Source organism: Fringilla coelebs (assembly GCF_963513975.1).
Source record: "Fringilla coelebs genome assembly, chromosome: 26".
NCBI lineage: Eukaryota > Metazoa > Chordata > Aves > Passeriformes > Fringillidae > Fringilla > Fringilla coelebs.
Window position 1 is genome coordinate 682,903 of NC_140052.1, and position 20,351 is coordinate 703,253.

At 50.3% G+C, this 20,351-nt stretch overlaps 1 protein-coding gene across 2 annotated transcripts in view; it reads left to right on the top strand.

The window, feature by feature from the left end:
- Nucleotides 1-9,028: 9,028 nt before the first annotated feature.
- Nucleotides 9,029-20,351, top strand: part of SLC23A2 (solute carrier family 23 member 2) — a 50,959-nt gene continuing 39,636 nt past the window's right edge. The window contains exon 1 of one of the 2 annotated variants that reach the window (XM_084221873.1): nucleotides 9,029-9,123. The gene's annotated coding sequence lies outside the window, so the exon portion shown is untranslated. Of the gene's footprint in view, nucleotides 9,124-13,910; nucleotides 13,952-20,351 lie in introns of those variants that run through there. The other variant, XM_084221874.1, reaches the window with a different exon arrangement.

A 20,351-nucleotide genomic window follows, 5' to 3' on the forward strand; every position in this document is an offset into this window, starting at 1 on the left:
TTTTAGCTTTCCATGAGATTGTGGTTATTGTTGGGTTACCTTTGCAGACAGACCATCATTAAATTCTCCTTTTGCTCTCTGTCCATCAGAAATGCTTCCAAACTGCTGGTCCTGGAGTAAATAAAGTCTGATGAGAGGGAGAAAGCAGCACTTGCAGGAAGTGATTCCCACACAGTGCACTGGCTCCAGAGCTCCCTGTCAGCCTGACCAGGCTCATTTCCCCACAAACACCTCCTCCCCGAGCCAGCTTCCCCCATGCCACCATTGCTGTTGGCAAAATCTGCTTATCCTTCACAGGGACTGGTGCTGGAGTCTGCTTGTCATTTAAACAACCAAATGGATACTGGGAGAAGGACTGGAACCAGACCCAGGTCTCTAAATACCAGAAATCTTGGGCTTGGCTGATGTGGGTATTGGAGACACCTGGACTCCAGCCGTGTGTCTTTGGAGTCCTTTGGTCCTTGTGCAGATAATTTGCTGTGCAGACCTGCCCAGGCCAGTGAAGAGAAGTTCTCTGTGTAGTTTGTGCCGCCCAAACCCCCTCTGGATTGCTTTGCTGCTGTGTCATTCAGGGAAAACAGAGTGCTGGCTCCACTGCTGGAGGTCAGAGCAGGCTGTCTCCTGGTTCTCAGTGTCCTGGACAAGGGCCAGCAGTGCAAGTGGATGCATTTAACATGAATAAAGTTCTGTATTCTCTGGAACCACAAGTTTGTCCTTCCCACCTTCACAGGTGTCAGAGTGCACTAAAAACTCTGCTGGGCTTTGGCTGCTGCTGCCTGCAGCTCCCAGGTGCTGCTGGAGTGAGGGAGGCAGAGCTGGAACAGCCCCAGCAGTGTCAGTCTGCACAAAGCACTCCACATCTGCCACCTGAGCCCCAGGGGGGCAGAACATTCCAGAAGGAGGGGGCAGGAGGGACTGGCAGTGCAGAGCAGGCCCATGAAAGTGTCCACACATCAGGGCTGGACAAACACCTTGCTCTGAACTCCTAGAATTGCCTTTTTTCCTCCTTCAGTGCTCCAGATTAAACCCAAACCCTGAGCCAGGATGGTTTTTTATCCCTTCACTTGTCTGCACTCCCCTCTGTGAATCTGAGGAGGAACTGGTTAAACTGTTAAATTCAGGATCTCCCTTTCCATCTCTGGAGGTTCCCTCCCTGCTGCCAGCCCCAGCCGGGGTGGGACAGGGGACAAGGGACACAGGAGCTGCTGGCAGCAGCTGGAATGTGTCAATTAGAGCAGGCTCTGGCCAGGAGAGCTCCTGCTGACGTCAAACCATGAATCAGCCTCTCCTAGGGGCCAAGAACCTGCGTTTATTTGGGTTTGGGGAACGGGGAGAGGAAGTGGAAGGGAAGTTTAGATGGAAAAAGCAAAGAGGGAGGGAGGAGATGAAGCAATTTGGGAAGGGGGGGTCACCTAAGTGGGATAAATGAGGGACAGGAGAAGAAACTGGACTTGGATGATCCTTGTGGGTTCCTTCCAACTTCCAACAGCCCTTGGACCTCCCTTCAGCAGAGAGGGGACATCACCAGGCCCCTGGACCTCCCTTCAGCAGGGAGGGGACATCACCCAGCCCCTGGATCTGCCCTCAGCAGGGAGGGGACATCACCCAGCCCTTGGATCTCCCTTCAGCAGGGAGGGGACATCACCCAGCCCCTGGATCTGCCCTCAGCAGGGAGGGGACATCACCCAGCCCCTGGATCTGCCTGGCCTCCCAAGCACTGCAGACACCTTTGGTTTCCCCCTCCCAGCTCGGGGCAGTCCTGCCTTCTCTTCTTGCCTTCTCAGCCTGATGAAAATAAAGAAATTTTGCCGTTTTCCCAGGGCTGTGTGCTGACCCAGCTGTGCTTCCCTGCTGCCACTCCTGTATCCTGTGTGGAATGTGGATGTGCACGTGCACAGCAGTTCCTCTCCCCTTCCTGAGCACAAAAGCAGCCTGAGGATTTTTAGGAATGCTGGATTTGACTAAAAATAGTCCAGACAGTCCAGCAAGGCCATGACAGAGCCTCCCAAGAGAGCTGGCTTTGTTCTGTGGTGGGGCCAAGGGTCATGGGTGGGGGAAAACTCGATTGTTGATTAGAAATTATTGTTGGCAATTATTGAACTGCCTGCTTTGCTGCTCTGGGCTCAGCCAGACCCTGCTTTGTGCTAGTTCAGGACTTGTTACCCTGAGACCTTTTTTCCTATGTCTAGAAAAGTGTTAAGGAACTGCTTTTAACTGGAAGTAAGGCAATTGCTGGGAGCTGTTCTGTGGCCTGCAAGGACAGAGCTTTCTTCAGATAAGAATCAGGAAGTGACATTTCCTTCCTCCACACTGCACTTGGGCTGGATTCTGAGCCACGCTGCTGTCCTTGTCCCTGGGGCAGCACAAAGGGACCTCCCCTCCCACAGCAACACCAGATCCCTGCAGAGCCTTTGCAGCTCTGCAGTTACAGGGAAGAACAAAACTGTGATGGATCTTCTTTGAGAGGACTTTCAGCTCCTGTGAAACAGCAGGTTTGGCACTGAAGCAAAAATTCTGTGGAGGAATCACCGTTTCATCCTGGGATGTTAAAGCAAAGGGCAGCAAATCCACTAGTCACCACTAATTAATTTTGTTTTGAAATATTTACTTGGGCTGAAGTAGTAGCTGCTCTTAAGTCTTTAAAGGATTAGCTGCCTGCTACTCTTTCCTCCCTGCAACCATTTATTTAAGCTGTTGCTGCAAATCATGCTGTTAACCTGTCATGAGAGGTTTTAACCTTCCTTCTCTTGTCAGTGGGAAGTGCCTGGTGCAGATGGCCCTGCTGATGTGACAGAAATTAAACATCCACTCAGGTCCTCTGGGCTCTTTCCCCAGCTTCTTCAAGGAAGGGCAAGGCAGAAAATGCATGTAGTGATAACTGCCTGCATCACAGGGTGTTGCAAAGGCTGAGGAGGGGCTTCAAGGAGTTCAGGGAACATCAGCTGGGTGATGCAGGAGCAGCAGTTTCTGAGCTCAAGCTGTGTGTAGCAAAGGAAATGCTCTGGATCTAGAACAAATCCTCAAAGAAAACTGAGAACTCAGCAGGGATCATTTCTTACTCTCAGGCAAGTGTTTAGTGTAAAAGGGAAAGATCTCAGGTCCTTAAACCTACAAATACTAATTAGCATCACCATACAATATTCTAGCAGTTTTCATTACTGTGTCATTAGAGAAGCCTGCCAGCTCCTATAACCCTCATTTTTCTTGTCTCTCAACACTATCAGTCCACAGCACAGCACGACCTCTTCCCTGCTATTTTGGGTGGTTCTTTTCCAGACAAATGCCTTATTTTCTCTGTATTTGATACTGGAGGTCAAGAGAATCCTCTCTGCCTTTTATTGCACAAGAACAGAGGAAGGATTGTAACAGGGCCAGTGCAAATGTGTGCCTAAAAATAAACCAGTGGATGGTCTCCAGCTTCAAACACAAAAAGAGTATTTGTAGAGGTCTCTCTTTGTTACATGATCGCGTTTCAGATCACCGAGGAGACACTTCAAAGTTCAGCTCACAAGCAGCTCGTGGTTTAATCCTCCCCATGAAACAAAGGCAACTTTTGACTTGGATCCGTGGTCAGCTGCCACCCTGAGCCCCTGGAGCTGGCAGAGGCTCACTCTGGATGCATCATCCCCAGGGCAGGGGCAGTGTCTGGGGTGCTCTCCTGGGCTGCTGCCTCCCACCCTGGCCAGGGCTGCAGAGGGACAGGCAGGCCCACAGCCCTTCTGCCACCTCTGCTGGGAACAATTGGAGGGGCCAGAGCTTGCAGAACATTTCAGTGACACTGCTTGGCACCAATTAGGAGTAGCAGAGTGGTGCCACTTCAGGCAGGGAAGGGGTTAACCAACTACAGGGCAGTTTTGGGAGAGAAGTTAGAGTTCATTGTTCCAGGCTCTCTGTGGATTTTTGTCCTTTCATCTCTGATTCTTGGTGCCCATCAGAGGGGTTGCTAGTCCTTCCTCTTGGCTGTTCCTTGGCCTGTGCCCTCACCTGTGAGCAGGAGCACACAGGAGCTGTGCTGGCAGGGAGCTATAAATAGAGAGCCTGGCCAGCCCTGTGGCATCTGTGTGCTATAATTGCCACCCTGCACTCCCGTGACAGGCCCTGCCCAGCTGCCAGGGCGAGCAGGAGCTGCAGGAGCCTCCACAGCCCGTCCCAGAGCTGGCCCTGCCGTGGAGCTCTGCTGTGGGCTCAGCTCTCCCCCTGCCTCTGGCAGTTCTGCTTTTCCTCTGTGTGTGTGACCACTCCTGGTGTCTGCCCAGTGGCACTTGGGCAGCTCAGTTTCAGCAGCTGCTTTGCAGAGGGCTCGTGGTCCAATTGATGCCTCAGCATCTTTGTTTATTTTGCCTTGTGGAGGCGGCTGGTGTGTCTGTGTCACTCCTGATGTCACAGGGTGCTGCTGTTGCTATGTGCTCACACGAGGGATTAAATGAGTCACGGGGTAAAAGTGACCCAAGCCCTCCATCCTTCCTCTCTGAGGAATGATTTCCCAGTGGGTGAAAGCAGGGACTGTGTCTGCTCTCACTTCTCTGCTGAGCGATGAGTAAGCAGCCAGCAGGCGCTGCTGAGTGCCGTGCACAGTGAAGGACCTCTTTTATTCTGTGCTATAAAATTCCTCTAATGGACTTCAAAATGATTTAGTGCACCGTGTCCACCTCATTTTGGAAGTAGTTAAAGTGGGAATGAGCTGCTCTGGTCCTGCTTATCCAGATCTGCCCACAGCAGCTGCTCTTTATTCCCAGAGCCTTGAACAGCCCCACGTGAACGTGACACAAGGTGACAAATCCCAGCTTGTCTCCCCCTTGGAGACCATCCCTGCAGATGCCTCAGGGTTGATCTGATGGGGAGAAGATCTAATGGAACAGAACTCCAGGGTGAGTGTGCCCAGGGGAGCAAAACCATGGGGAGCCATCAGCCCTGGGCTCCCGCCGTGCCTCTGCTGCTGCCACAGTGCCTCAGAGCCAGATGTGGCTCCAGAGACTCAACATCTGGACAAGGAGAGAGCCCTGCAGGAGAACAGACCAGGCAGGACAAACAGGCTGCTCTCCTGGCCCCCTCTTGCTCCCATTCCCCCCCGGATTTAAGGGCTCATTTCAGGAGCTGTGCTTTTGGGAAGCAGCCTGGGGATGAACTCAGAGAGGTGACTCAGCCCATCTCCTCCTCCTCCTCCTCCTCCTGTCAAACACGGGCACTGCCCTGACTCAGCAAGTGAAATCTCATTTCTTTGGTACAGCCCCGAGGTACCAGACACAACAGCAGCAAGAAAATTGCCTTCTTGTGCAGAGCACAGGCTGTCCAGCTGGGTTAGCGTCACTGGGAGCACTCTGGAGCACTCTCCCTGCCCTGGATTCCTGACAGCTTGGGATGAATGTCCTGTGGGAGAAGCAGAGCGACCTGGGATGGGTTGTTTGCACTCTCCCGGTTGTTTGTATCCTCTGGTTGTTTGTATCTCCAGGCTGTTTGTACTCTCCTGGCTCCCACAACCTCATCTCCCCTTCCAAAACATTTTGCAAACCCAAAGCTGAAGGAAGATCTCCTCTCTCCAAAAGCTGCCAGAGGGAACCCACCGTGAGAGGAGCAGCAGGGACCCAGCAGCCCTGCAGATCTGCTGCCCTGCTCACCTACTGATTTATTCATGACACGAATGCAGGCGCTGCTGATCCTGCCCAGCCCCGCAGGCACGGCGGGGGCTCTGCCGCGTGGGTCGCTGGCTGCAGCCGCCGTAATTTGAGACCTTGGCCCGAGATGCTCGGACCAAAAGCTCTCTTTGCTACCGAGAGCACTTTGCACTAATTAAACTTCGTGAAAATTCTCCTCCATTTTGCAGGTGACAAACCGGGGGGTTGGGCGCGGCTGGCAGAGCCCAGCTGGGTTCTGAGAAATAAACTTTTTTCTGAGAAAGAAACACGTTGTTTCTGCCTCTATTTCCACCTGACATTGGGGGGAACAGCAAGTCACGGGTGTCCCCGAGATAATGAAACATTCCTGTGGGTCGGGAGTTCCCCACCAGTTGGTGGAGGTGGCATTTTAACCAAGGGCTGCTCACATTTGCTTTCCTCACCTCACAGAGTGAAACCCAGGGTCTGCCCAGCTGCTCCCCTCAGTTACCATTCCATATTCCAGAGGGAGAAGCAAAAAAACCAAAAAGACAAAAAAAAAAAAAAAAAACCAAAAACCACTGTTGGTGAGTTATTAACTTTTTTGCTTATTTGGGGGAGTGTCCACTCACCTCCTAGGCTGTTGTTGAAATAGCAGGGGTTTCAATTTATTTTATCTAGTCCAATGGAAGATATTCCTGTTATCCATATACAGGAGTGCTGGGTTCTTCTTAATTGCTGGTCTCCATCTGTGGGATTCACACAGATTGTTATTAATCTGATGCAAGAGGAAATTTACGAGGAAAAAGGACTGAAAAAGACTTTACAGGATCTGAGCCCATGGTTCTGGGGGGTCTAGCTGTGTCAAATTCAATTATTGGAGCACTAAATCCAGCTTCATCGTCCTTCCCTGGCTTGTCCTTGGGATTATCAGGGCCCTGAGGTCTTTATCTGTTACATTTCCATCTGAGTGATGTGTTTTCTCTGGCTGTATTTCCCTCTGCCACCTTTCACCCGGGGAGGGCAGGTTGGAAAACTGAAACACTCCAAAATTAAACAAACAGAGCTGTGTCTCTGTCCCTGATCCTGAGCACAGGGGGGACACTGAGCACGCACAAACTCCTGTCAACAGCACAACCCCTGCAGCCATCAATCTGACATTACTCAAATGTCCCTCCTGTCACCTCCCCACCCTGACAAACAAAGGCTTTTAACGTTTAAAAGCTGCACTGAAGTCTGTGCCTACATTTGGGATAAGGCCAGGTATTGAATAATGCCCAGGATCGATATCCATAATCAAGCACTGTGCCTCAGCCCTGCCCTCTATAGTTCTCCATATGTCTCACTGGAAAAACCTTTTAGAAGCTTAACCAGGAGAGTGTTGCAGTGAACGTGGAAAAAAAAAATGGGAGGATAAGCACAAATGCTCCAGAGGCCTCGGTGGGTCTCTGGTCTTAAAGTAAGCTGCTGGGTTTTAATGGGATCAGATGAAACCCTCTTGGTGGGGGGGTTGGACAGCTGGTGAACAAAACCCCCCAGCATTCCTGCCTGCCAAAACTGCACAAACAGCAGCGTTGGAAGCAAGGGCCCCAAAGATCAACAGAGAACTGCAGGTCTGGGTGAAACAGGGTCCAGTTGGGGAGCACTTTGCCATCGACTCGGGGCTGCACCTCGATTAAACCACAGCAGGGCTGGGGGAGAGAGCCCAGCACGGGTCAGTATCTGCTCTAGGACAGCCAGTGCCAGGAGGAAGGGCAGCAATCAGCTGAGGGGCTCAGCCCCGACTGCCCAGAACAGCCCCGAGCAAGGCAAGGAGCCACGAGCTGCTGTGTCTGAGAACGGCACGTTCTGCGAAGGGCAGGACACAAATTAGAGCGAGTTAACGTTGTCAGAAGCCATCAGGGATGTCAGATGTTGCCGAGAGGGACGTGAGAGAGGCAGAGTCCAGCGCGGGTACCGGAGCTGCAGACGTCAGCAGTGCCTGAAAACACCCAGCTCTGTGGGCTGGGAGGGGCATTTGTCACATTTGTGTCACATTTGTGTCCCATTTGTGCCACGTTTGTGCCATGTTGGTCCTGGCCCCCACCAGAAAACTGGAAATTTCAAGAAAATGGTGTTTTCAGATGTGTGGTGGAGGTGTCATCTTTTGGGGACTCAGCTTGGCCTCCTCTAGTATAGCAGGGGTGGTTTAGGTTGGCCATTGAGGAGGAATTTCTTCACAGAAGGGGTGATTAGACATTGGAATGGGCTGCCCAGGGAGGTGGTGAGGTTACCAACCCTGGAGGAATTTAAGGAATGACTGGATGTGGCTCTCAGTGCTCTGGTCCGGATGGGATGGTGATGCTTTGGCACAGGCTGAGCTTGACCTCAGAGGTCTTTTCCCACCTAAACGATTCTGTGACTCTTTTGTTCCTCCCTAAACTCACTCTCCTATTGTAAAAGTTGGATTTTTCCTAGAAGATAATAATTAAAAAAAAAAAATAAACTCAAAACCAAAAAGAAACCCGAAAGCAAAGCTCCAAGAGAACCAGGGCTGGGAGCACCAGGCGAGCACTAGGGGCTGGAGAGGGACCCCCAGATGAGGGGCCCAAGGGGCTTTGTTTGGGGACCTGATCAGTATCCATCAATGTCCATCAATGTCCATCAATATCCATCAATGTCCATCAATGTCCATCAATGTCCATCAATGTCCATCAATGTCCATCAATGTCCATCAATATCCATCAATGTCCATCAATGTCCATCGATATCTGCAGGGAGGTGTCGGAGATGGAGCAGGCTCTGCTCCCTGGGGCCCAGCAGCGGGACAAGAGGGAACGGGCACAAACTGAGGCACGCAATGTTTTACCGGGACACGAGGAAGAACTTTGCTGTGCGGGTGGACCAAGCACCGATTCCTAGAACCGGAATAACAGAGTTACACAGTCCCTGAGCTGGAAGGGACCCACTGATCCAACCCTCAGCCTTGCACAGCACATCCCAACAATCCCACCGTGCTCCCCAGAGCCTTGTCCCAGCCCTGCTGGAGCTCTGCCATCCCTGAGGCCATGACCATTCCCTGGGGAGCCCGTTCAGTGCCCCACTGCCCAGAAAGGCCGTGGAATGTCCCTCACCGAGGATATTCCAAACCCGTCCGGACACAATCCTGTGCCATGTGCTCTGCGATGCCCCTTCCCGAGCAGGGAGGCTGGACCAGACACCCACTGCATCCCCCTCGACCCGGCCCATCCCGTGACTCTGCCACTCGTGTCCTTCACGCATAAACCCGTCACACACCCTGCAGCTGGAGCCTTCTCACCCCGGGGGAACTCGCGGCTGTTTCCCCCCACCGAGCGCCGCGGCCACCATGGCGGCCGAGCCCTGAGGCAGCGGGGCCGGGGCCGCGCCATCTTGTCGGGGGCGGAGGAAGCGCCCGTCCCGCCCCGTGCTCTGCCTGCCGGGGCCGCCCGGCCCCGCCGCACTCGCCGCGGAGACCGAGGGGAGCGGAGCCGCAGCCCCCAGCGCCATTGCCGCCCTCAGCCCGCCATGGCAGGTGAGCCCGTCCTCGCCCTCCCGCCGCCGCCCCGAGGGAGCAGCCCCGGGGCAGCGCCTCCCCGCCGCGCTCTGCCCGCCGCGCTGTGCCCGCAGCGCTTTCCGCCCCTCGCCGCCCGCCCGCTGTCAGCTCCGTGCCGGCCCCGCATCCCCGTGCTCGCCCCTCGCTGCCGCGGGCCGGAGGGTCGCGGCTCCCCGCAGCCTCCACCATGTTCGCCGGCCGCGGTTCACCTTGGCTGCCGCGCCGTCCGCACCTCCGCGCTCCTCCTCTCCCTTTCATTTCGCCTTTGCGGGTTAAATAAACCCTTGCCCGTGCTCCGCGCCCGCGTTTGCTGGCTCGGCGGCGTCTCCAGGGGATGGGGAAGGGGCGCGGGGGATGCCCGGGGTGGCACCTGCGGCGGGGTCACCTGCACCGCTCGGGCATCCATCCCGGGGTGGGGTCTTCTCTTGTGCCGCTGAAGTCATTATTTTTTTTTTTAATTATTTTTTCTTCCCAATCGGAGACAAAATGGGTGGCAGAGCCGTAAGCTTGCAGATGGGATGGAGAAATGCAGGTTAATTCTCCCCTGGTCCTGAAGGGGTGGCCTCGCTCTTCCTTGATCCCGTTCTCGTGATACGCTTTAAAGCTTTTTCCCACCCCCCCCCTTTTAAAAAAATTATTTATTTGCCTTTTTATTTTTCTTTTTCAGTGCACATCGAGGCAGGAAATATTTAAATTTTCTGGTTTTAACTTGCAAGCCCCGTTCGATATTGTGTGTGGTTTTCTTTTGTTTTAAGGTACATTTTGGGTCGGAAGAAGTGATGTAGGTAGTGCAGAAAAAATGCCTGAACAAAGCTTGTTGCAAGCCTGTTAGGGTTCCTAGAATAAGGACTAACCACTATCATGCATTCCTGTTATTGGTGCTGGCTTTTGCCTCTTTTCCATAAAAGCTGGGAACGAGGCAGAGGCTTTACAGTTTTATTGCCATCCCTTCATTTTGGAGCCGTCGTTGTCATTTTGTACGCAGGGAAGAGCAGCCCTTGAGGCACTTCGGGGCTCTCCTGGCCAGGTGAGTGTGGGCTGGGCTGACCCCAAGGGCAGCATCAGAGCCGCTGGAAGATTCTGGCAGGGAAGCAATTCCCCCGAGGTGTTTAAGACAAGGTAAAGACCTGGCCTGTTCATTTTTTCCGCCTTGTCATTTCCCACACGCAGCTGACTCTTGGTGTGAGTTCAGTGCCAGGTAAATGCTAGGCTCCCTGTTGCTGATGAGCTTTCATTTTCAATAAAAACACCAAATGCTCTGTATTCATAGGGAGCATAATATGTCTGTGTGTCCTCACTGCAGTGTAGTGGTGCCAGGCTTGAGCAGGCTTTAAATTACCCTGTTTAAGCTTGAAAAAAGAGCTGGTTTGGGTAGTGTTTTTCCTGGCAGGTGGAGTTTGATGCAGGCTGTAAAACGAAGTGGAGAAGCAGAACAAATGCTGGAGTGATGAGCAGCTGATGGGCTGCACGGTGCCAGAGCCAGGCTTAACTGCACACCTTGTCTGCCAGGTGATTTCAGTGTAGATAAAGGATTATTGCAACAGGGAGCTCAGGTTAGCAAACTGGAAAATAATCTTGAGATGTGTGGAACAATTGGATTAGTTGATGAGCTCTTGTACCCCTACTCCTAGCTCCCAGTCATGATCCAGATACCTTGAAATTAGAGCAGTGTTAACATGGAGATGCACTGAAACAAATTCAACCTTGGGCTAGCAAGGAGGTTAAACAAGCCCTGAGATTTTTATCATGGATGTAAACAAGCCTTTGGTTTTTAGTCAAGATGCTAAGAGGAACAGGACCTGAAAATGTCGTGTCAGAGCCCTGGGGACAAGAGGAGGTCAGCTGGGCTTCTCAGGGGTGGGTTGTGCTCCTGCTGAGGCTTACCAGGCCGAAATCAAATGGTTCAAGATCCATCCCAGTGTGGCACTGGGCTGTAAGCCCTGCCCTGAGCCAGGCTTAGCTTTGCTGAACTCTCTGGAAGCACGCAGCTCTCAGCAGATGGAGGGAGCAGGATGGGAATCGGGCCCTGTTGCTTCTTCAGCATTTTCAGCACGAAACAAATGCAAGGATGTGGAGGAGAAGCAGCTCCCCAGTCAGTGGCAGGATTTGGGCTGCAGGTTGATGGGTGTTTCCTTGGGTGGCAGCTCCCATCCCTCACCCCCTGGCAGTGTGCCAGTCAGGGGTTAGCCCCCTAAAGCCTTGTGTTCCTGTGGCAGCCAGATCTGTTCAGGGAATTATCATGCTCTTTGCCCTCCCTGAGCCCAGGCAGACCTGAGTGCACCTCCCCAAGTCCATACTGGGTGCTGTGTGGGTGGATTTAAACCTTGCTAGTATGAGAATTTCTGTCTCGAGGTCGTCTAACAGGGAGTTGAATTCCAGTGGAGAAGTAGAAATAATTACTTTGTTGGTATTGTTGGTTGGAGACTTCTTTAGGGGAAGCTTGAGATAATGGCAGCGTTGGAGGATTTTTTTTTTCCTGACAGAAAACTTTGACTGTGGATTTCCCCCACACTGTAAAAAACGCTGCATTTGTATGCAGCTCCTATTTCAAATGCTTTATTTATATTAAACCGAATTTTTTATCTTTGATTCTGTCCCTGTGTTTGGGGTTTATTTCTTCCTGGTGTAGCCAAATCTGCCAACTTCCTCAGCATGCAGGGCTGTCCCGAGGTGGCTTTGCTGTGTGTGGAAGTTGATTGCAGACCATTGAAAGGAAAATGGGTGAAACTGCAGGCATTGTCCGTATGGATTCCTGCAGAAGTGGCTGCTGAGCTGCTCTTGGGACCGGTCTGAACTGCTGCAGTTAAACCTGAGGGCAGGGGAAGGCAGCTGGCACCTCCTGGGAGCCGTTCCCACCCCCAGCTGGTGTCCTTTGGAAGGTGACAGAATCCTGGAGTGGTTTGGGTGGGAAGGGACCTCAAAGCCCTCGCAGTGCCATGGGCAGGGACAGCAATTCCAGTGTCCCAGGCTGCTCCAAGCCCTGTCCAGCCTGGCCTGGGACTCTTCAGAGGTGCTCTGGGCACCCTGTGCCATCCCCCTCCCAGGGAAGGATTTATTCTGAGAAGTTCTTATTCTGCTGTAGCTGCTCCTGTCAACGTCTTCCTCTGAGCCACGTAAGAATTCTTCATGCCCCAGAAGTTTCTGTTTGGGCCATTTCTTCAATAGATTTATCTTGCTTTCAAACACTTCTTTATGTGTTTATCCTTACAGGAGAAAATGCAGATGGCTGCACACAACCTTTCTACTTCCATTGGAGCTGATGGTTTATATGTTGCTGGAAAATCTATTTATATCAAGTGTTATTTATGAAGCCTCAGTGGTCATGACATGGCCTGACAACAGTTACCATGGGGGTTATTTTACTTAAAAGCTGCAGGAAGACAATATTGACGAACAGGATGAGTAAGAGACGAGCATCCTGATGCAGTGAAGGCAGGAGTAAAATAAATCATTACAAATGAAGGTTCCTGCTGTGTTCTCCAGCCTTCCCGGGGGTGAAGTGTGTTCAGCTTCGTGGGGTGCACGAAATATTTCTGTCACTGCCTGGGAGCACATTTGCTTTATGGGCAAATGTTTTAGTTGTTATGAGCTGTCTCAGGACAGGGTTCCTTTGATGGCAGGAGAGAAATGTGATGGTATTTGGCTGTTTTCAGGTTGTGGGAAGGAAATGTTTGCTGCCTGAATGTTTTTCTGCTGGAGATGAATCTGCACGGGGATTTCTTGCCATGGTAATTTGGCCCGGAAAGGAGCAGAGCTACTTCCTTGGAAAGGCACTTGGGGTGTTGAGACATCGCTGGCACTCGGTGGGGAAAGAGAGGAGGAGGGAGAGAGCTGGACTTGGAGCTCCTGTTGTAATTTCATCCCTTCCCCTGCCGTCCATCTCAGGGATCGTGTTTTGGGAGCATCAGGAATTCCCAGCGCGGCTCCCGGCTTTCTCCAGAGGGACCCGGAGCTGAGTTTGGGTTTTGTGGTCCCCAGTGTTGTCACCCTGGGGACTGTGGCTCTCCCCCTGGCTCTGCCATGGCCCCGGGGCAGGGCTGGGCTTTCAGAGCTTTGGGAAGGCTGGACTGGCCCCCAGGACCTTTGGGAAGGATGGATTGGCCACCAGGACCTTTGGGAAGGATGGATTGGCCACCAGGGCCTTTGGGAAGGCTGGACTGGTCACCAGGCTGTGCCCAGGGGCTCCCAAAGCTCCTGGTTTGGGTGTCTCCCTCCTCCTGGGATGAAATGCTCTGTGTTCCCATCCTGCAGCCCCGTTTGATTGCTGGGCAGTGGCTGGGCTCGAGGTAACTGTAAAACTAGTATTTTAATGAGTTTATAATTAGAAATTCAATGTTCTGAATCTCCCCGTGTCTCAGTTCTCAGGACAGGAGATGCAAGTGCTGGTTAAGGAGGGGACAGGGAATGCCCTTAACATCCAAGTGTCTGCCCTTACTTATTTCATTTTAATATTCCTTTTAAATAGCAGCTTCAAGCGAGAATAAGCTTTGTCCTGTTTTGCTGAAATGTTGAGTTCCTTCTCAACACATTCAGGCAGCCAGAATATTTAATTATTCCCCCAAAACATACATTACTAAGCAGTAATAAATTGATGTGCGTTTCTAAGAGTGTCCCAGGCACCTTGGGGGGATGGCATGGCTGGATTTTGGAGGCTGATACATCTCTGTCCTCGGAACCAAAAATGTTTTGATCTTGGGCTTGCGTCAGCAAAGTGCCTGAGCAAACAAGCTTTGTCTGATAGTTGTATTTTTAGGAGCAGAGGAGTCCAGTTGTTGTGGTGAAGGAGCTGCGTTGTCCCACAGTACCCGTGAGTATCTGAACTTGCCAGGCTCTGAAAGCAGCAACTGACCTGGTTTCTGTGTGTTTGGGTGAAACCAGCGTGTGCCCTTCCTGATCAAAGGGACTGTTTGGATTTGTCACCCACTTCATGTTCACCGTAGAGTAAAACTGCTGCAAGAATGGGCCTCAGATGATCACTGACGGTGAAGGGGAATTGACTCACTATTTGTTGGTTTTGACTGTTGGGAAATGTGAGTCACCAAACTGATTTGGAATTGGATTTTGAATGGCTCCATGACTTCAGTTCGTTGTCTGAATTGATATTTAAATCAAACTGTTGCCATTCCAGCAGTTGGCTGAAGCATTTTGGGAATGCAGGGTAGTGGGAAAGTAAGTGAAAAGCGATTTCAGGGGGGGCTCTGAAATGCTCTGACATTCCTGGGCATTAACCTCGGCTGTGAGCTTGGAGCAGTTTGGGCTCTCAGTGGAGCGACACATTTTAATTGGCTTTACTCCTGTTTGGCATGGCCTGAAATGGCAGCCCAGGGCAATAATGTCCATTTTAGTGGTTTGCTGGCTGTTACCCACTTGTGAGATTGTAAAAGTTAACAGAACAAAGTGCAGCTTTAATAGGAAGGCACCTTAAACACTAATGCACTTGGCAGTGTTTATGTGCTGGGGTGGTTAATGGGAATTTATCCCAGGCTCCCAGCCCTGGGGAAGCCCGTGGATCTGCTGCTAGCAACGGCAAGGGAATGCTGGAAATCTTTGCCCACCAAGCCCAGCTTTGTTGATCACCCTGTTTTCCAGCCCAGAAGCCACCATCTGCAGGGCTTCCTTATTTCTGCCCTTACTCCTGTCACCACTTACCTGGAGTGCCTCGGATTCCAGCCTGAAGCTGAGCTCAGGTGCTGCTGCCTTGTGCTTTTACAGGGAATTGTGTGTAATTGTGCTTTTACAGGGAATTGTGAGGAAATGTTCTTATTCTGAGCAGCACTCAAGGTCACCGAGGGGATCTCATGAAACAGGCACGTGACTCCATGTCGTGACTTTCACTTTTTATTTAGGGGCTTGGGAAGGAAATAAAACGCTGCACTGCAAAGTTAGCAGCCGTTTCTTTTGTGTGCTGGGTGAAACGAAGCTGTCTCAGAGCTAACAGCACTTAGTGGACTCTGCTGTGGGGAGGTTTGAATTTTTGTGGAGTCTCTGAGTCCCTGTGACAAAAAAAACGAATTTTGCTCTGTTTATTACTTGTCTTATGTGTGGAGAATCCTGTATCCAGACCCTCACCATACCCAGGCAAAGGAAACACATCCTTGTCTTTGCAGGCTCTAAAGCACCAGCTCTTCACAGGTCACAGCAGCTTTTTCCCCCCTTTTTCATTTTTTGTGCAGAATTAATTGTTTCTGAAAGGCAACTAAGTCTTCCTGATGCAAGCAGCATTTGCTTGGTCATATTTTAACAGGTTGGGATTTTTGATAAAAGATCATGGTTTCCTGACGAGCATTTTGTTGTGTTAAGACCAAACCTAAGGAGTAATTTGGATTGAGACTGACAAGAAAGAAATGGAAGCTGCAGGTCCCTGTTCATAGGCTCAGAGTACAGGAAATAATTGCTGTATTCTCATACTGTTCTGTGTCCTTTCATCTCTGGGAGCAATAACAATTACCAGTAATTTGCTGATATTGGATGTATTTGCATGGGTGCCATTTAATTTTGTGTGTGTGGAATTTGGGGAGGTTGTGCTGAGCAGAGTCATTATTACCAATATAATTTCACAGGGCTCTGGTCTGGTTTATTCAGCCTGTTGGACACTTGTTATTTGTAATCATTTCAGCTCACTGATAGATGCTTTTAAAGCAAAAAAACAAAACTGGGAGGGAATGAGGGAGAGGATTTGGGGTTTTTTTAATACCAAAGTGTTGGGGGTTTGTTGTCCTGTCAGATGTTTTCCTTGTCCATCTGTCCTGTTGGCAAATAGCAGGAAAGGCAAAGGATGGAGGGCCGAGCTCCTTTGGAGTCGTGATCCTCCTGGTGAAAACACGATCTGAAAACCCCTCCTGCAGCAGGGGAAGAGCTGCTGCTCCTGTAAACATCCCCTGCTAATGAGCTGCTCTGCTTTGGAGGGGATCAAACACTGCTAATGCTTTTCATGGAGATGCCTAATCAGGCACAATAGAAGCGAGCAAAGCTGTCAATTAAAGCTTCTATTAAATTGCTGGGTATAAATGAGCCTGGAGGCACAGAGCTGTCTGAGCTCCCCTCCTTGGCTGTTGGGCTTTGGTAAAGATTTTGTGATCAGCGTTAGCCCGCTTTTGGAGCTTGCTTAGGTACACTCCATCTGCATTGGTCTTTTCTCCTAATTGTTCAAAGGGCAAAATGTGTGCTCCAGTGCTGTTCCTTCAGATAGCAGCAGCTAAGAAGTCTTGCATTTATCTGATGCCAATTAAGGAAGAATAATTGAGATTATTTTGTTAAAAGCAGTGCTGAAACACATCTGCCAAAGAGCCCTGAAGATGAAGCAGCCATTAAGGCACGATATTAAACCCGGAGTATATTGGTTAAAAAAGGATTGGTTTGCTGGCAGAGATCACAAAGGTAAACTAGAGGCTTATTTTACTAAATTTTGCCAAAGAACTTTTTTTAAAAAGTCTTCCCAAAACCAAGAGGTTTTCCTTCAATAACCTACAGCTGGTATAAATAATACTGGAAGTAGTGTGAGCTCTGAAAATCTTACAATTCTTTGTGCTTTTCCTGAGCAGCCAGTTGGGTGTAAAACTGGCTGTTCCATTTCTGTCCCTTCACTTGGAGGAGCCACTTAACCTCCTTTACCAGTTCTGTTGCTCGCAGGAATATTTAATGCACTGATATCTATTGAATGCATTAATATCTGTTTAATGCATTAATTACCCGCTCACACAGGCAGGGAAATCTCCAAAGCCTCTGCCCTAAGTGACATCCCCAGCTCTGCCTGGTGACCAGGGTGAGGTGGCAGCTGGGTCCTGTCCCCTCCTGCTGCCCCATGGATTCAGGGTGCAGGGGGCAATAAATGCACATTTCTGAGGAGCTTGGTGCAGGGGCTGCTCTCACCTGAGCCTGCCTCACACAGGAGCAGGGGAGTGACCCAGCAAGTCTGGCTGAACACAGAGACACTGCCAGGCTCCTTGTGAAATTAATAATTAGTAATTGCTTGGCTTAACGTGTGGGAATGAAACCCAGGGCTGCTTACAGTTGTTTGGTGTGTGGGCAGGGGAGTAAGGAGTGCTGGTTTGGCTTAAATATCATTAATGGCAGTAATGATTTAATTTTTCCCGGTGGCTGTGGGAAACCGAGCTGGGCTTGGTGACCAAAGCTCCTGGGGCAAACAGCTGGGCACCAGTTATTGGTGGGAATATCAGCATCTCTTATTGCTAATACAGTGAATAATGGCATCTGTTCTTGCTCTGTGACCCCAAGAGATGCCCTGCCTGTGCCCTGCCTCGTGCCAGCTCCAGCTTCTGCTGCTGCTTTGGGTTTGGCTCCAGGTGAGAACTCCAAACCCAGTGTGGGGTCAGAGCAGCCGTGCCAGGATTGCAGTCCTGGAGCCACAGGATCCTGTCCTGGGAGCCAGCAGAGACTGCTGAGAGTCACTCTGACCCTGCCCCTCTGCCTCAGGAGCCTCGGAAGGTTCCCTCTGTAAGTGCTGAGAATTCCCTGAGTATTCCCAGGAAAGATTTTGAAGTAAATTCCGAAGGAGCGAAAGGTCACTGAGCAAGAAGGGCATAACTCTCCCAACTGGATAATTAAAAAGAAAATTAAAAAGTGTGCTAAGTTGAGATTGACTTGTGGCCACGCTTTGAAGATTAAAAGGGCTTTTTTTCATTTCGGATGCAGGAGGTTGGGATTGGTGGGAGGAGTTGGGCTGCGAATTACTGAGCTGTGAACGAGATCCCAGGATCACTGCCCAAAAACGATGGATATCTGCTCTTTTCCCTCTTTTTAAAGCATTTAGTCTTGCAGCTGGAGTTTCCAGCCTGGCTGCTCACTGTGTGATGCAGGGTGATTTTTAGGCATCCAAGCAGATGACGTAGTGAATGAACAAGTAAACAAATGATCGTGCGTAGAAGGGTTTGCCTTTGGAAAATGAAAATAGCGGCAGCTCCTGCTGAAGGTGGGACTTCCCATGGTCTGTGCACAGCCTGCTGCGTTCTTGTGTACAGGAGTTCAGCCCACCCTTCTGAAACTATCAGCAGTCCCAAAATTAGGGGCAGAAAGGTAAAACCTGTGTGTGGAATTTGGAACGGGTCGGGACAGGAGGGACCTCAAAGCCCGTCCAGACCCACCCTGGGCAGGGACATCTCCCGCTGTCCCAGGGCGCTCCAAGCCTGGCCTTGGGCACTTCCAGGGTGGGGATTCCAGGAATACACGAAGGTAATGATGTGTTCAGGCTAATCTGGGAACACACAAGGTAATGTGTTAAGGTTCACTACCTCTCACCCTGCCTGTTGCTCGTGCTTTGCTTCTGTCTTTTCTTGGGAGACAAAGGATTTGAGCTTTTGCCTGTAATTACAGGAATACCTGGAGCTCCAGGAAAGGAGTCTGACTTAGTTTATGAACAGGGTGAGTACAATAACAGGTCCCAAAAAGCACATTTTTCTCCAGTAATTTTGGAAGTGCTTTGATCTGTGCCTGTGGAGTGCAGAGCTTTGCCTTCGCTATTCTTCTGTTGTTCTTTCTTGACAATGATTCTTTATTTCTTGCCCAGAAATCAGCCACAGGTATTCTTAAAGGCACTTCCCTCTTGTAATTACCTTTTTACGCAGAACTCTGTGTCTGCTTTGATGTACATCTCAGATCCTGGGTTCTTCTTACAAGTATTTAAAAATGCACTGTGGCAGGAAAAGTCCTAATAAACACCTTAACAATACAGGCTGTAGATGAATTAGGGATTTAAGAGCAGAAGTTGGCCACAAAGCCTTACCTGGAATTCACTGTCCATGGATTGCCCCAAGGTGTCCTTTCTCTGCGAGAGGGGCATTTGTGGGTTCAGGGGGGACACCCTGAGTAGGAGCCAGGGCTGGGCATCGCTCCCTGAATTACCTGGGGAGTTTTCAGAGCAGTTCCAGTAATTCTGGTGTGGATTTGAGTCAGCACTAGGGAAGAGCAGTAATGTTTTCATGTTACAGCACATCTTCTGGTAAGTGCTTTTTCAATTCATAATTCAATAATTTTTAAACATCACTGGAAATTCAAACTTAATATCAGAGTCTTTGTGCTGTTCCCAGTTGTGGGTGGAAGTTGATCTATTTATTGTGCTCGTGTGTGATGCTATTTTCTGGGCTTGCTGTATTATGTTAAGTGTGTTCTGGAGGATGTTCATGGGAGGCTGCTGATTAAATAAGCTGATGTAAAAGATCACGTATTTGCCGTGGCTTTGGGAGGAAGAATCCTTAAATTAGGAGATGGCTACAGAAATGTAGTGAGGGGGCTCATTGAGCTGTCAGAAAGGAGCCTCCTCCAGCTCACCCTCAGGATGTAACAGGATGTTCTTGCAGGGAAGCTGTGCCTCTCCCTGGGCACTGCTGACTGCACCACTCTTCCTTTTGGTGCTTTTCTTGTTCTTACTGAAGGGTCAGAGGAGGGATTTGTTAGCAGGTGTTTGCAGTGCCTGGGTTGCATTATTGTCATTTTGGTGATGGGACAGATCCATTGTGTGCTACCCCTGTGCAGGGGAATAGGGGACTTCAGAGAAGGCTTTTATCTGCCTGAGTGCTGCAGAGAATAAATCCTCAGAATAACTATTCCAACTCTGAACACTGTCAGTAGTTTACCAGTGTGTGTCCAAGGGCAAACAGAATGTGGCTGGAGCACTCAGAAGTGTTGGTTCATCCTCAGAATGAACACTTGAGTGTCTGAGAAGAAAGCAGAAAATTGGATTTTCTTGTAATAATCAAAGTGAACTCCTCCTTGGAGTAGCATTTTCAAGCAGTAGAAATGCTTCCACCAGTTTGCATTTCAGATATTAAGCAGGTAATAAAAATGATGAGTGGCTGTGTCAGACCATCACGACCAAGCTCCCCGGGCTGAAGCAGAGTGAGATAAATCCTCTGATGTGATTCCCCTCCCTCAGTAAAGTGCAGCCCCACGCAGCTCTCAGCTGTTCATTCCCACCTGGCTTCCACAGCAGTTTGGAAGCTGCACTGTGAAGTATTGCAGTGCATTTTGAGGTAGCATTCTCCTGCAGTGACAGTGGTTCCAGTCCCTGCTCACTCCAGGGAATTGTAACCCCACAACCCACGCTTGGATCTGTCCCAGCATCAACCCTGGCAGCTGGGATTGAAGTGGAGGTACCCAGATTAGCAGGTGGTTTCTTTGGATTGAGTGTAAATGCAGAGTAATCAGAAATTAATTGTTTGAATGTTGAAATTCTCCACTCACTGATGATGAAT